The sequence below is a fragment of the Lolium perenne genome, chromosome 2 (assembly GCF_019359855.2).
Source record: "Lolium perenne isolate Kyuss_39 chromosome 2, Kyuss_2.0, whole genome shotgun sequence".
NCBI lineage: Eukaryota > Viridiplantae > Streptophyta > Magnoliopsida > Poales > Poaceae > Lolium > Lolium perenne.
The window spans coordinates 248,682,838-248,698,340 of NC_067245.2; positions in this window are offsets into that span (position 1 = coordinate 248,682,838).

Here is a 15,503-nt window from a genome sequence, read left to right on the forward strand (position 1 = left end):
CTTTCCTGTTCGGCTCCACTACAACAAAATGTACACAAAATACTTGTGAAGCTTCATGCACTAGGCAACGCAACCAGAAGTCCGAACTGATGGAAAGGGCTAGGCAATCACTTATATATCTCAACACTCCTCCTTACGTGTGATCGGAAGAAGAGAAGAGGAGGTCAACATGTGGAAAGCAGAATAGCACACCCATGGACATAGGGGTGGGAAAATATTGCGGAAGCCAGGACTCGAACTCAAGACCCTGGGCTCTGATACCATATGAAGCTTCATGCACTAGCCAACGCAACCACAAGTCCGAACTGATGGAAATGGCTAGGCAACCACTTATACATCTCAACACCCCTCCTCACGTGTGACCGGAAGAAGAGAAGAGGAGGTCAACACAAGGAGACTCAGAGGTATAGCTCAAGAGGCATATACGTGGACTCCGAGGAGGGCAACGGAGGGCAGCATCAATTTTTAGAATAAATTGCGAAAGCCAGGACTCGAACTCGAGACTCTGGGCTCTGATATCATGTCAAGCTTCATGCACTAGCCAACACAACCAAAAGTCCGAACTAATGGAAAGGGCTAGGCAATCCACTTATACATCTCAACACCCTCCCTTTATTTGGATTAAATGGACGCGACTGGATCTCATTTTCAACTAGCATCTTTTAGAAACTCACTTCAGATCGTGTCGATTAAAAATGTACAGAGGCAGTGCCATTTAGATGATGTACCAAATCCGGTTGTATATACTAATGATAAACTAACATGGCAACTCGTAGAAATGATTTTGATGCCTTATTTGTAGCATCCTGAAGTACAAAGACAACAATCAAAGCATGCTATATCTTTTATCTCTAAATAAGAGCACCCTGCTACAAAACTCTCTTAACATGCAAGTTGTCTAAGTCATCACGCGTGGGCATGTATATTTTCTCTTCTCTTTTTTACCCATACATGTTCACCAAATCTTATCGGCTTTTATCCTCCTTCGATTGCAGACCCATCCGCCTTCCTCTTGCAACTACCCATCATTCACATACGCTGCTTCCTTTCCTGTTCGGCTCCACTACAACAAAATGTACATAAAATACTAACGGTGCATTAAGGAATGGAGGAGGCCAAGCAATCGTTACTACCCTCTAAATACCTTCCTCTCCGTTTCCGCTAATTTGGAGAACATGTTCCTGCTTTAGAAGGAACTAGATCATAAAAGCGCGTGTTGCCGTGCCCATCCATCTTAAAGAAAGAAATATAGAGATATTCTATAAATTGGACATTGAACAATTGAATTCTAACATGTGAATATAGGTGGTGTGACACATTATGATTGTTTATGCCCAGCATTGGATGGTAAGAACTTTTTTTTGAAGTGTGAAAATATATTCCACTAAACCTGGTGCATAGCAAAGTCGCTAGCAACCAAACCAGAGGAACTACTCCTGCTCGTCTTCTGCCGCCAGCTGCTTCTCCGCTTGCTCTTTTTTCTTCTCCGCCTCCGCGAGCTTCGTCTCCAGATCTTTGTAAGAGGAGCGTAGATTCTCAAGCTCGGAAGACGCAGTGGCGAGGAAAGATGATGCACCTATCCAAAGATAAGTCAAAATCAATTCGGAAGATGAAACATGGATTATTGGCAAGTAAGACGGAAACCAACCTTGGGCGTCCGCCAGCTTCTTCTTCAGATCCGCGTTTTCCTCCTTAAAAGCTTAAATTTTCTCCGCCTGACCCAAGGTAACGCGGCGCTGCAAGTCAATGTTTTTATGCAGCTCATAGTGCAGCGCCTGCTGTTCCTGTAAATAGAGACAAAGCAGGAGTAAATTCTGGTTATTCTACAAGTGGATCCTTTCGAAGCATTATCGCCGGAAATTTTTCCGCCATCATGCTTGGGGGCTACTACGACATTTTAAAAATCTTCTTCAGTTCTAGTTTCTTCTAAGTATTTAGGTGCTAACTGTTGACTAGTTTCCGCCTATATACTTGGGGGCTACTGGGAAGTACCTTGTGCTTGCAGAGGAGCTTGTCGAAGAACTGGCCAACTTCCTTCTTGAAGTCCCGAATTTCCGATGACTCGGCATCAGGCTTTCCCTAGGCGTTGTTCATCATGACGTTAAGCAGATCTTGTTCAAGATCCCACTTTTCCGCCTCAGTGAGCTTGTTAAAAAACTTGGTCGCATATGCTTTGGGGGTGGAGGTAAGATCAGCCGGATCTCCAAAGTTCTTCGGAAAACGACGATGTCGCCCGCCGTAGTTTCAGCTTTCCCCAAAGAGTCGACCTCCGCCTCCTCTTGGCCTTGTACTTCAGCTTCTTCAGGGGCAGGTTGTTTGGCTCCGGAGCTCTCTCCGTCCACCTTCTCGCTACTTAACGGAATTATCTCCACTGGAGTTTCGGTAGCAGGAGGGGGAGATCGTTCAGCTTGAGGAGGAGATGGCTGTGGAGTGGCGTGGGAAGCGCTTGGTAGAGCTGGTGTTGGAGGACTGACGGCCGGAGATGTCTTCATATATTTAGTGATGGGCTCCTGGACGTTGGTCCACGTGGTGGCGGTAGTCGGATTCCTACAAACAGGCAAAAGAAGTAAATAAGTAACAAAGTTCTATCAAAATAAAGATGCGCCGTACTCGGAAACTTACGTGGCGCCGGGAATAATTGGGCGTGATCGCTTTCCCGCTGTTGTCAGCAGTTTGATGCGCTCGCGCTCTGCCTTCCTGGAATCCAGCGGAGGTGGCTTCGCAACTTTGGCCTTCTTGGCGGAGGCCTCGCCGCTAGCTCCGGCTTCGGAGCCGGAAGCTTTGGCGCGGGGGCGCTTAGTAGGTCGCGGGGCAGCCTTTCGAGGTGCTTGCTCCTCTTCCTCTTCGTCATCCTCCGGATCCTCCTCCGCCGCTTCGCCGCTAACGGGAACTCGGAGTATGTTGCGGAAGTCTTCCTCCGCCAAAGTATCGAGCTGGAGAAGAAGTTCAGAGTAAGTTAGAACACATCGAAAAATTAGAGAAGTTAAGAACGACAAAGGTACAAGCGCTTACCGGAGGACACTGGTCGTTTGTCTTGATATCCTTTGCTAATTCCGAGACCGGTTGGCCCCGGCCAATCTTCACAAGTGTTTTTATTCTCCTCTTGAGAGAATCCGCAGGAAGGTCGTGGCAGGTTACTCGGAGAGGGTCATCCGCCCCGGTGTAAGCGCAGATCAGACGCGCGTTGTACCGCAGTGGCTGGATCCGCCGAGTAAACCAGCTCAATGTGAGCTGAGTTCCGGTTAGCCCATCGTGGACTAACCAAGAGATCCTTCGCGCAGCCTTTTCCAATATCGGATCCTGGGCGAGGGCGGGGATGAAGCTCCAGTTGTCACGTTCCTCCGGAGCCTTGTTGATGAATTTGGGCAGTCCATCATGGACGCCCGGAACCGCGTTGTTCTTCACGTAAAACCATCCGGCATTCCAGTACCGGACGGATTCGTGGGAGGAGTGGGGTGGATACATGCGACCAGGTCAGAGCATGAAAGTCATGCTCCCACAGTTCACATGGCCTTGTCATTCATTTCTTTCTTCACCCGGAAGAAAAACTGCCATAGGCGCACGTCGGGGTGAATTTCGAGATGCCCCTCGCAGAGCGTCACGAAGTTCGAGAGGAGGAGATATGAGTTTGGGCAGATATTGTGGGGTTGAAGTCCGTAAGTGGAAAGGATCGAGAGAAAGAATTCCGAAAAGGGGAGCGAGAGTCCGCGCTCAACCCAGGCCTTGGTCAGGACTCGTTCGTCCGCGTCTGGTTTGGGGACGTCGGAGTCACGCATGAAACTCCATTGCGGAGAAATCATGCCTTCACTTTGAAGATCCCTCAGTTCCGAGTCCTTGGTTTCAGAAGGCCACCACTGACCCTTCTCGCCTTCTCGGATCTTGGCCTTGGAAGCTTTCTTCGTTTCCGCCGCCTGCACCTTAGCGGCCATCCTGGCTTGGCCTTGAATTTCCTCTTGGATTTCTTCGAGGGTCGGGATCCGGCCTAGCGCGTTGCTGGAAGATGTGGAGAACGGTTGAGCTAACTTGGTGTCGGAAATGTATGGTGGCAAGAATGCAAGAGGCTCCAGACAGCTTGGTTCTAATGAACTGGGTTCCGGACTACTCGGAGAACTACCAGTACATTTTGGTGAACTATGTGAAATGCTTCCGGCTGCACCCATGCAAAATTCGATTGAGTAACCGGATCTATGGTAGACTACTTCTTCTTCTACGAGGCCGGCGCACATACCGTTAATGGCGCGGTGGTCCTGCGGTACTCCGGCGAAGTCGAGGTCGCCGGACTTGAAGCAAAACCCTCCGCTTGACCACGAATCGGCGGCGGGATGAATTTCCTGCTCAACCGTGGTGATCTTGGTGTGAGGGGAGGCTTGGAACGGCGGCGAGCGGAGCTTACCGCGGGTGAGTTCGCCGGAGTTGAGATCCGGTCGGCGGCGCGATCGAAGGAGGAAGATGAAGTAGGTGAAACGGTGAAAGAATGAAGAAGTTACCATGCGCGGGGGTATTTATAGACCTCGCGCGGAGATTCGTGTTTCGGATCTGACGGTGGAAATGGAACGGTCGCACCGTTGGATGCGTGACACATGTCTTAGGTTAAAAGCGGTGAAACGACGTGGAGGTAAATTAACTATGCACTCCCGAAATTTCCGGTTAGAGATTCGCATCTCCGAAAATTTAGCGCGGGCAAAGAGGAAGTTGTGCGCGGGAAAAGTGGAAAATCTGCTACATTTCCGTTACTGAAGACCAGATGATTTCCGAAGAAGATGACATCGGAAACGAGTAAAGTTTAGAAGCTCTTCAAGATTCTCTTCGGATCCGAGTTGATTGAAGCCGGAGGAATGATGAATCTTGGAGAACTTCGGGGCTACTGTTGTGGGTATACATTATGGTTATATCAACGGCATGGCCTAGATCCGGCAAGCCCGGGTGGCCCACAGTTGGTGATGTGGCGTGTGGCCCATCGGGCGACCCAGTTGATGTAGATCCTGAAGGATGAAGTCCAGCCCAGGAACAGGAAGCTGGATCCCAACCGACCTACGAAGGAGGCCGGATCCGTAGAAGCCCATAAGGTATTGATACGTCTCCGACGTATCGATAATTTCTTATGTTCCATGCCACATTATTGATGATATCTACATGTTTTATGCACATTATATGTCATTATTATGCGTTTTCCGGAACTAACCTATTGACGAGATGCCGAAGGGCCAGTTGCTGTTTTCTGCTGTTTTTGGTTCCAGAAATCCTAGTAAGGAAATATTCTCGGAATCGGACGAAATCAACGCCCAGCATCTTAGGATCACGCGAAGCTTCCAGAACACCCGAGAGAGGCCAGAGGGGGGCCACAGGCCCACCAGACGACAGGCCGGCGCGGCCAAGGGGGGGCCCGCGCCCCCCTATTGTGTCGTCGCCTCGTTGATCTTCTGACGCCGCCTCTTCGCCTATATAAAGGTCCCTGACCTAAAACACGATACGGGAAAAGCCACGGTACGAGAAACCTTCCAGAGCCGCCGCCATCGCGAAGCCAAGATCTGGGGGACAGGAGTCTCTGTTCCGGCACGCCACCGGGACGGGGAAGTGCCCCCGGAAGGCTTCTCCATCGACACCACCGCCATCTTCATCAATGCTGCTGTCTCCCATGAGGAGGGAGTAGTTCTCCATCGAGGCTCGGGGCTGTACCGGTAGCTCTGTGGTTAATCTCTCTCCTATGTACTTCAATACAATAATCTCATGAGCTGCCTTACATGATTGAGATTCATATGATGATGCTTGTAATCTAGATGTCATTATGCTAGTCAAGTGGGTTTTACTTATGTGATCTCCGGAGACTCCTTGTCCCACGTGTGTAAAGGTGACAGTGTGTGCACCGTGTGGGTCTCTTAGGCTATATTTCACAGAATACTTATTCACTGTTATGAATGGCATAGTGAAGTGCTTATTTATATCCCTTTATGATTGCAATGTGTTTTGTATCACAATTTATCTGTGTGCTACTCTAGTGATGTTATTAAAGTAGTTTATTCCTCCTGCACGGTGTAATGGTGACAGTGTGTGCATCGTGTAGTACTTGGCGTAGGCTATGATTGTGATCTCTTGTAGATTATGAAGTTAACTATTGCTATGATAGTATTGATGTGATCTATTCCTCCTTTCGTAGTGTGAAGGTGACAGTGTGCATGTTATGTTAGTACTTGGTTTGGTTATGTTGATATGTCATGCACTCTAAGGTTATTTAAATATGAATATTGAATATTGTGGAGCTTGTTAACTCCGGCATTGAGGGTTCGTGTAATCCTACACAGTTAGTGGTGTTCATCATCCAACAAGAGGGTGTAGAGTCTAGCATCTATCTATTTATTCTGTTATGTGATCAATGTTGAGAGTGTCCACTAGTGAAAGTATGATCCCTAGGCCTTGTTCCTAAATACTGCTATCGCCGCTTGTTTACTGTTCTACTGCATGTTTACTTCCTGCAATATTACTACCATCAACTGCACGCCAGCAAGCACTTTTCTGGCGCCGTACTACTGCTCATATTCATTCATACCACTTGTATTTCACCATCTCTTCGCCGAACTAGTGCACCTATTAGGTGTGTTGGGGACACAAGAGACTTCTTGCTTTGTGGTTGCAGGGTTGCATGAGAGGGATATCTTTGACCTCTTCCTCCCTGAGTTCGATAAACCTTGGGTGATCCACTTAAGGGAAACTTGCTGCTGTTCTACAAACCTCTGCTCTTGGAGGCCCAACACTGTCTACAAGAATAGAAGCACCCGTAGACATCAAGCTATTTTCTGGCGCCGTTGACGGGGAGGAAAGGCAAAAGGCACTCATACTCCGGTCCCAGGTAAAGTACTTTTCTGTTGCCGTTGTGTGTTTGCTCAAAGCTATTTCCTTTAGATCCTGCAATTGCATCTTTTTGTTTCTTGTTTACACTAGTTAGGCATAATGGACAACAATGAGCTTCTTATTCTATTTCCTGATTTAAGACATGGATGGTTTGATGCGAAAATTAAAAAACCTATGGAACATATTAGTATGAACGCTTTGAACACCATTATTGCTAATGATATGGAAAATTCTAAGCTTGGGGAAGCTGGCTTTGATGAGCATGATATTTTTAGTCCCCCAAGCATTGAGGAGAAAATTTACTTTGATGATACTTTGCCTCCTATTTATGATGATTATAATGATAGTGGTCTTTTGGTGCCGCCTACTATGGAGAGTAAATTTGATTATGATTATACTATGCCTCCTACACTTGATGAGAATAATAATGATAGCTACTTTGTTGAATTTGCTCCCACTACAACTAATAAAATTGATTATGCTTATGTGGAGAGTAATGATACTTTTATGCATGTGAATAAGAATGCTTTATGTGATACTTATATTGTTGAGTTTGTTCATGATGCCTATGAAAATTATTATGAGAGAGGAAAATATGGTTGTAGAAATTTTCATGTTACTAAAACACCTCTCTATATGCTGAAATTTTTGAAGTTATACTTGTTTTATCTTCCTATGCTTGTTACTTTGCTCTTCATGAACTTGTTTATTTACAAGATTCCTATGCATAGGAAGCATGTTAGGCTTAAATTTGTTTTGAATTCGCCTCTTGATGATCTCTTTTGCTTCAAATACTATTTCTTGCGATTGCATCATTAAAACTGTTGAGCCCATCTTAATGGCTATAAAGAAAGAACTTCTTGGGAGATAACCCATGTGTTTATTTTGCTACAGTAGCTTTGTTTTATATTTGAGTCTTGGAAGTTGTTACTACCGTAGCAACCTCTCCTTATCTTATTTTATTGCATTGTTGTGCCAAGTAAAGTCTTTGATAGTAGAGTTGATACTAGATTTGGATTACTGCACAGAAACAGATTTCTGTCTGTCACGAATCTGGGCAGAATTCTCTGTAGGTAACTCAGAAAAATCTGCTAATTTACGTGCGTGATCCTCAGATATGTACGCAACTTTCATTCAATTTGGGCATTTTCATCTGAGCAAGTCTGGTGCCATTTTAAAACTCGTCTTTACGGACTGTTCTGTTTTGACAGATTCTGCCTTTTATTTCGCATTGCCTGTTTTGCTATGTTGGATGGATTTCTTTGTTTTATTAATGTCCAGTAGCTTTGTGCAATGTCCAGAAGTGTTAAGAATGATTGTGTCACCTCTGAACATGTGAATTTTTGATTATGCACTAACCCTCTAATGAGTTTGTTTCGAGTTTGGTGTGGAGGAAGTTTTCAAGGGTCAAGAGAGGAGGATGATATACTATGATCAAGAAGAGTGAAGAGTCTAAGCTTGGTGATGCCCCCGTGGTTCATCCCTGCATATTTTAAGAAGAACCAAGCGTCTAAGCTTGGGGATGCCCAAGGCATCCCCTTCTTCATCGACAACTTATCAGGTTTCTTCTCTTGAAACTATATTTTTATTCGGTCACATCTTATGTACTTTACTTGGAGCGTCTGTTTGTTTTTGTTTTTGTTTTTGTTTGAATAAATGCTTGTGTGGGAGAGAGACACGCTCCGCTGGTTCATATGAACACATGTGTTCTTAGCTTTTAATGTTCATAGCGAAGGTTGAAACTGCTTCGTTAATTGTTATATGGTTGGAAACGGGAAATGCTACATGTAGTAATTGATAAAATGTCTTGGATAATTTGATACTTGGCAATTGTTGTGCTCATGTTTAAGCTCTTGCATCATATAATTTGCACCCATTAATGAAGAAATACATAGAGCTTGCTAAAATTTGGTTTGCATAATTGGTCTCTCTAAAGTCTAGATAATTTCTAGTAAAGAGTTTGAACAACAAGGAAGACGGTGTAGAGTCTTATAATGTTTACAATATGTCTTTTATGTGAGTTTTGCTGCACCGGTTCATCCTTGTGTTTGTTTCAAACAACCTTGCTAGCCTAAGCCTTGTATCGAGAGGGAATTCTTCTCGTGCATCCAAAATCCTTGAGCCAACCACTATGCCATTTGTGTCCACCATACCTACCTACTACATGGTATTTCTCCGCCATTCCAAAGTAAATTGCTTGAGTGCTACCTTTAAATTTCCATCATTCGCCTTTGCAATATATAGCTCATGGGACAAAATAGCCTTAAAAACTATTGTGGTATTGAATATGTACTTATGCACTTTATCTCTTATTAAGTTGCTTGTTGTGCGATAACCATGTTCCTGGGGACGCCATCAACTCTTTGTTGAATATCATGTGAGTTGCTATGCATGTTCGTCTTGTCTGAAGTAAGGGCGGTTTTCACAATCAAATGGTTTGAGTATGCATACTGTTAGAGAAGAACATTGGGCCGCTAACTAAAGCCATGAATCATGGTGGAAGTTTCAGTTTGGACATACAACCTCAATCTCTTATGAGAATATTAACTGTTGTTGAATGCTTAAGCATTAAAAGAGGAGTCCATTATCTGTTGTCTATGTTGTCCCGGTATGGGTGTCTAAGTTGAAGAATGATCAAAAGCGAGAAATCCAATGCGAACTTTCTCCTTAGACCCTTGTACAGGCGGCATAGAGGTACCCCTTTGTGACACTTGGTTGAAACATATGTTATGCAATGATAATCAGTGTTAACCCAAGCTAATTAGGACAAGGTGCGGGCACTATTAGTACACTATGCATGAGGCTTGCAACTTGTAAGATATAATTTACATGATACATATGCTTTATTACTACCGTTGACAAAATTGTTTCATGTTTTCAAAATAAAAGCTCTAGCACAAATATAGCAGTCGATGCTTTCCTCTTTGAAGGACCTTTCTTTTACTTTTATGTTGAGTCAGTTCACCTATTTCTCTCCACCTCAAGAAGCAAACACTTGTGTGAACTGTGCATTGATTCCTACATAATTGCATATTGCACTTGTTATATTACTTTACATTGACAATATCCATGAGATATACATGTTATAAGTTGAAAGCAACCGCTGAAACTCAATCTTCCTTTGTGTTGCTTCAATACCTTTACTTTGATTTATTGCTTTATGAGTTAACTCTTATGCAAGACTTATTGATGCTTGTCTTGAAAGTACTATTCATGAAAAGTCTTTGCTTTATGATTCATTTGTTTACTCATGTCATTACCATTGTTTTGTCGCTGCATTCATTACATAAGCTTACAATAGTATGATCAAGGTTATGATGGCATGTCACTCCAGAAATTATCTTTGTTATCGTTTACCTGCTCGGGACGAGCAGAAACTAAGCTTGGGGATGCTGATACGTCTCCGACGTATCGATAATTTCTTATGTTCCATGCCACATTATTGATGATATCTACATGTTTTATGCACATTATATGTCATTATTATGCGTTTTCCGGAACTAACCTATTGACGAGATGCCGAAGGGCCAGTTGCTGTTTTCTGCTGTTTTTGGTTCCAGAAATCCTAGTAAGGAAATATTCTCGGAATCGGACGAAATCAACGCCCAGCATCTTAGGATCACGCGAAGCTTCCAGAACACCCGAGAGAGGCCAGAGGGGGGCCACAGGCCCACCAGACGACAGGCCGGCGCGGCCAAGGGGGGCCCGCGCCCCCCTGTTGTGTCGTCGCCTCGTTGACCTTCTGACGCCGCCTCTTCGCCTATATAAAGGTCCCTGACCTAAAACACGATACGGGAAAAGCCACGGTACGAGAAACCTTCCAGAGCCGCCGCCATCGCGAAGCCAAGATCTGCGGGACAGGAGTCTCTGTTCCGGCACGCCGCCGGGACGGGGAAGTGCCCCCGGAAGGCTTCTCCATCGACACCACCGCCATCTTCATCAACGCTGCTGTCTCCCATGAGGAGGGAGTAGTTCTCCATCGAGGCTCGGGGCTGTACCGGTAGCTATGTGGTTAATCTCTCTCCTATGTACTTCAATACAATAATCTCATGAGCTTCCTTACATGATTGAGATTCATATGATGATGCTTGTAATCTAGATGTCATTATGCTAGTCAAGTGGGTTTTACTTATGTGATCTCCGGAGACTCCTTGTCCCACGTGTGTAAAGGTGACAGTGTGTGCACGGTGTGGGTCTCTTAGGCTATATTTCACAGAATACTTATTCACTGTTATGAATGGCATAGTGAAGTGCTTATTTATATCCCTTTATGATTGCAATGTGTTTTGTATCACAATTTATCTGTGTGCTACTCTAGTGATGTTATTAAAGTAGTTTATTCCTCCTGCACGGTGTAATGGTGACAGTGTGTGCATCGTGTAGTACTTGGCGTAGGCTATGATTGTGATCTCTTGTAGATTATGAAGTTAACTATTGCTATGATAGTATTGATGTGATCTATTCCTCCTTTCATAGTGTGAAGGTGACAGTGTGCATGCTATGTTAGTACTTGGTTTGGTTATGTTGATATGTCATGCACTCTAAGGTTATTTAAATATGAACATTGAATATTGTGGAGCTTGTTAACTCCGGCATTGAGGGTTCGTGTAATCCTACACAGTTAGTGGTGTTCATCATCCAACAAGAGGGTGTAGAGTCTAGCATCTATCTATTTATTCTGTTATGTGATCAATGTTGAGAGTGTCCACTAGTGAAAGTATGATCCCTAGGCCTTGTTCCTCCCTGAGTTTGATAAACCTTGGGTGATCCACTTAAGGGAAACTTGCTGCTGTTCTACAAACCTCTGCTCTTGGAGGCCCAACACTGTCTACAAGAATAGAAGCACCCGTAGACATCAGGTATCCGGATCCCGCATGGCATAGAAGGAAGGCGGATCCTTGACGTACACGGCAAGACATTGTACCGTAGTTAGGCAACTTGTATTCCGGCTAGGACTTTCCATGTAAACCCTAGATCCGTGCGCCTTTATAAGCCGGATCCCGGGAGCCCTAGAGGCACAACCACAACTCATTGTAACCACGCGAAAGCGCCCAGATAATTCCAGACAAGCAGCAGTAGGCCTTGCCATCGTGCAGGTGATCCGAAGCTGGGTAAATCGCGTACCACCGTCCCGAGGACTCTCCGCCCAATGGCCCCTACTTCTTCTTCCCTCCATGAGGATCCCTCCTCTGGAGTACTGTCGAATAGGCAACGACAGACAGCCTCAGACCAGAAATGCGGCGGAAGAGAGGAAGCAATCATCATAGCACGGGTAGTCTCAAGAATATGACGATGCTTACGCTCGGCGACACCATTTTGAGCATGGGCGCCGGGACACGAGAACTGAGCGAGGGTGCCCTGCTCAGCAAGGACACCACGCAGGTGCTAGGAGATATACTCTCCTGCAGAATCAGCATGAAACACACGAATAGGCGTGGAATACCGAGTACGAACCATGGCCGCAAAGCGCTGATAAATATATAGCACCTCACTACGATAGCGCATAAAAAACAACCAGGTGTACCGTGAAAAATCATCAATAAACAAAATATAGTATCGATGGCCCCCCTTTGAAGGAAAGGGAGCCGGACCCCAAACATCTGAATGAACTAAATCAAAAGGTCGCTGAGATACAGACACACTAGTAGGATAGGGAAGCTGAATCTGTTTACCTAACCTACAACCCTGACACGAATGTAAAGACACATCTCCTGAGACAGACCCCAGAAGACCACGACGAACTAATGACGATAAACGGGAGCCACTGATGACCCACAAGTATAGGGGGTGTATCGTAGTACTTTTGATAAATAAGATTGTCGAACCCAACGAGGAGCAGAAGGTGTTGACAAGCAGTTTCGATGAAGGATTCACTGTAAATGCTCATAGACAAGTATTCAGGGGGTTTTGATATAACAGATAAATAAAGTACAAGTAAATAAAATGCGAGAGTAATAGTTGCAGCAAGTGGCCCAATCCTTTTTAGCACAAAGGACAAGCCGGTTTGTTTACTTATAATGACCAAGCGTTCTTGAGGACACACGGGAATTTAGTCTAGTGCTTTCACTTCATATAGTTGATTAATCTTCATTGTTTTGATAAGTGTTGTGTGAGTGAACCTATGCTAATGCATCGCCCTTCCTAGGACTAATGCATACTTGTGATTATATCCCTTGCAAGCATCCGCAAATACAAGAAAGTAATTAAGATAAATCTAACCACAGCCTTAAACTCTGAGATCCTGCTATCCCTCCTGCATCGATATACCAACGGGGGTTCAGGTTGCTGTCACTCCGGCAACCCCACAATTAGCAAACGAATACAAGATGCATTCTTCTAGGCCCATAAAGGTGAAGTATCATGTAGTCGACGTTCACATGACACCACTAGAAGAATAACACCACAACTTAAATATCATAACATTGAATATTACTCAACATAGTTCACTACTAACATTTAGACTTCACCCATGTCCTCAAGAACTAAACGAACTACTCACGAGACATCATATGGAACATGATCAGAGGTGATATGATGATGAATAACAATCTGAACATAAACCTTGGTTCAATGGTTTCACTCAATAGCATCAATAACAAGGAGTAATCAATACCGGGAGAGTTTCCCCTATCAAACAATCAAGATTCAACCCTAGATGTTACAGCGGTGACGAGGTGCAGTGGTGGAGATGATGGTGTCGGCGGTGGAGATGATGGTGATGATGATCCCAATGAAGTCCAGCTCGATGACGGTGACGATGGCGTCGATTTCCCCCTCCGGGAGGGAATTTCCCCGGCGGATTTCAGCCTGCCGGAGAGCTCTTTTCTCTCTGGTGTTTGCCGCCCCGCAGAGGCGGCTGTGTCTCCTCGCGATTATCCCCAGCACCTTAGGTTTTCGGGTAGATGAAGTACGCGAAAGGGAGGCGGCCGAAGAGGGCTGTGGGCCCCCTCCCCACAAAGCGGCGCGGCCAGGGCAGGGCCCGCGCCGGCCTATGGGGGGGCCCATGGCGGCCCTCCTCGGCTCCTCCTTTTGGCTGGCTCATTCTTCTAGAAAAATAAGATCTTCGGTGTAATTTCCGTCAATTGTTGATCTCCAGAAATATTGCATTCTGACGGTGCTTTTTCCAGCAGAATCCTGACTCCGGTGAATGATTCTCCAATAATCATGAAACATGCAAAATAGGTGAAATAACATAAGTATCATCTCTAAATATGAAATATATTAATGAATAACAGTAAATTATGATATAAAATAGTGATGCAAAATGGACGTATCAACTCCCCCCAAGCTTAGACTTCGCTTGTCCCCAAGCGAAACTGAACTCAGTAAACAAGACCACATGTTTATGGAGTGAAGAGTCGATAAATAAAATACGGACAAGAAGCATCATATTAATTCACAAGACATTCTAGTGAACAACTTCCTCATATAATTCAACTTGAAACAAGTAGAAGGAAATCACAAATAAAGGTGCATAGGAAATCATAATTAGTGATGGCAAACTTTGTTCTTGGTCAAAGAACAATTATCATATTGTACTTATCTGTCGAGCAGCGCTCTTATATTAAAGCTTATACAACAAAACTTGCATACTCAATCATAATAATCTCCTCATAATCATTGATAACTTTCAAAGCTATATTCATTCAGATAAAACTTGTACTAAACAAGAAAGAATAAAAGGCATGATTAAATAGATCACAATATAGATGGTTGGATCACAACAACTCAATTGCTTGCTTAAGATGGAGGGAAATAGGTTTACTGACTCAACATGAAAGTAAAAGATAGGCCCTTCGCAAAGGGGAGCAGGGATTAAATCATGTGCTAGAGCTTTTTAAGTTTTGGAATCATATAGAGAGCATAAAAGTAAAGTTTTGAGAGGTGTTTGTTGTTGTCAACGAATGGTAGTGGGTACTCTAACCCCCTTGCCAAACAGACTTCCAAAGAGCGGCTCCCATGAAGGACGTTATCTCTACCAGCAAGGTAGATCATCCCTCTTCTCTTTTGTTTACACATGTACTTTAGTTTTATTTATGGATGACACTCCTCCCAACCTTTGCTTTCACAAGCCATGGCTAACCGAATCCTCGGGTGCCTTCCAACATTTCACATACCACGGAGGAGTGTCTATTTGCAAAATTAAGTTGCTTACTGATGAATCAGGGCAAAACATGTGAAGAGAATTATTAATGAAAGTTAATTAATTGGGGCTGGGAACCCCGTTGCCAGCTCTTTTTGCAAAATTATTGGATAAGTGGATGAAGCCACTAGTCCATTAGTGAAAGTTGCCCAATAAGATTGAAAGATGAAACACCACATACTTCCTCATGAGCTATAAAACATTGACACAAATAAGAGATAATAACTTTTGAATTGTTTAAAGGTAGCACATGAAGTATTTACTTGGAGTGGCGCAAAATACCACATAATAGGTAGTTATGGTGGACACAAATGGCATAGGTTTGGTTTAAAGGTTTGGATGCACGAGAGGCATTTCCTCTCAGTACAGGTCTTTGGCTAGCAAGGTTGATTAGCAAGCATAAGATTTGAGGGAAACAAACAAATATACATGTAATAGAAACAATCATGCATCTTTCTTGTAAGCACAAATAATTTAAACTTCAGAATACTAAGCTCATAGCTAACAAGAAAGA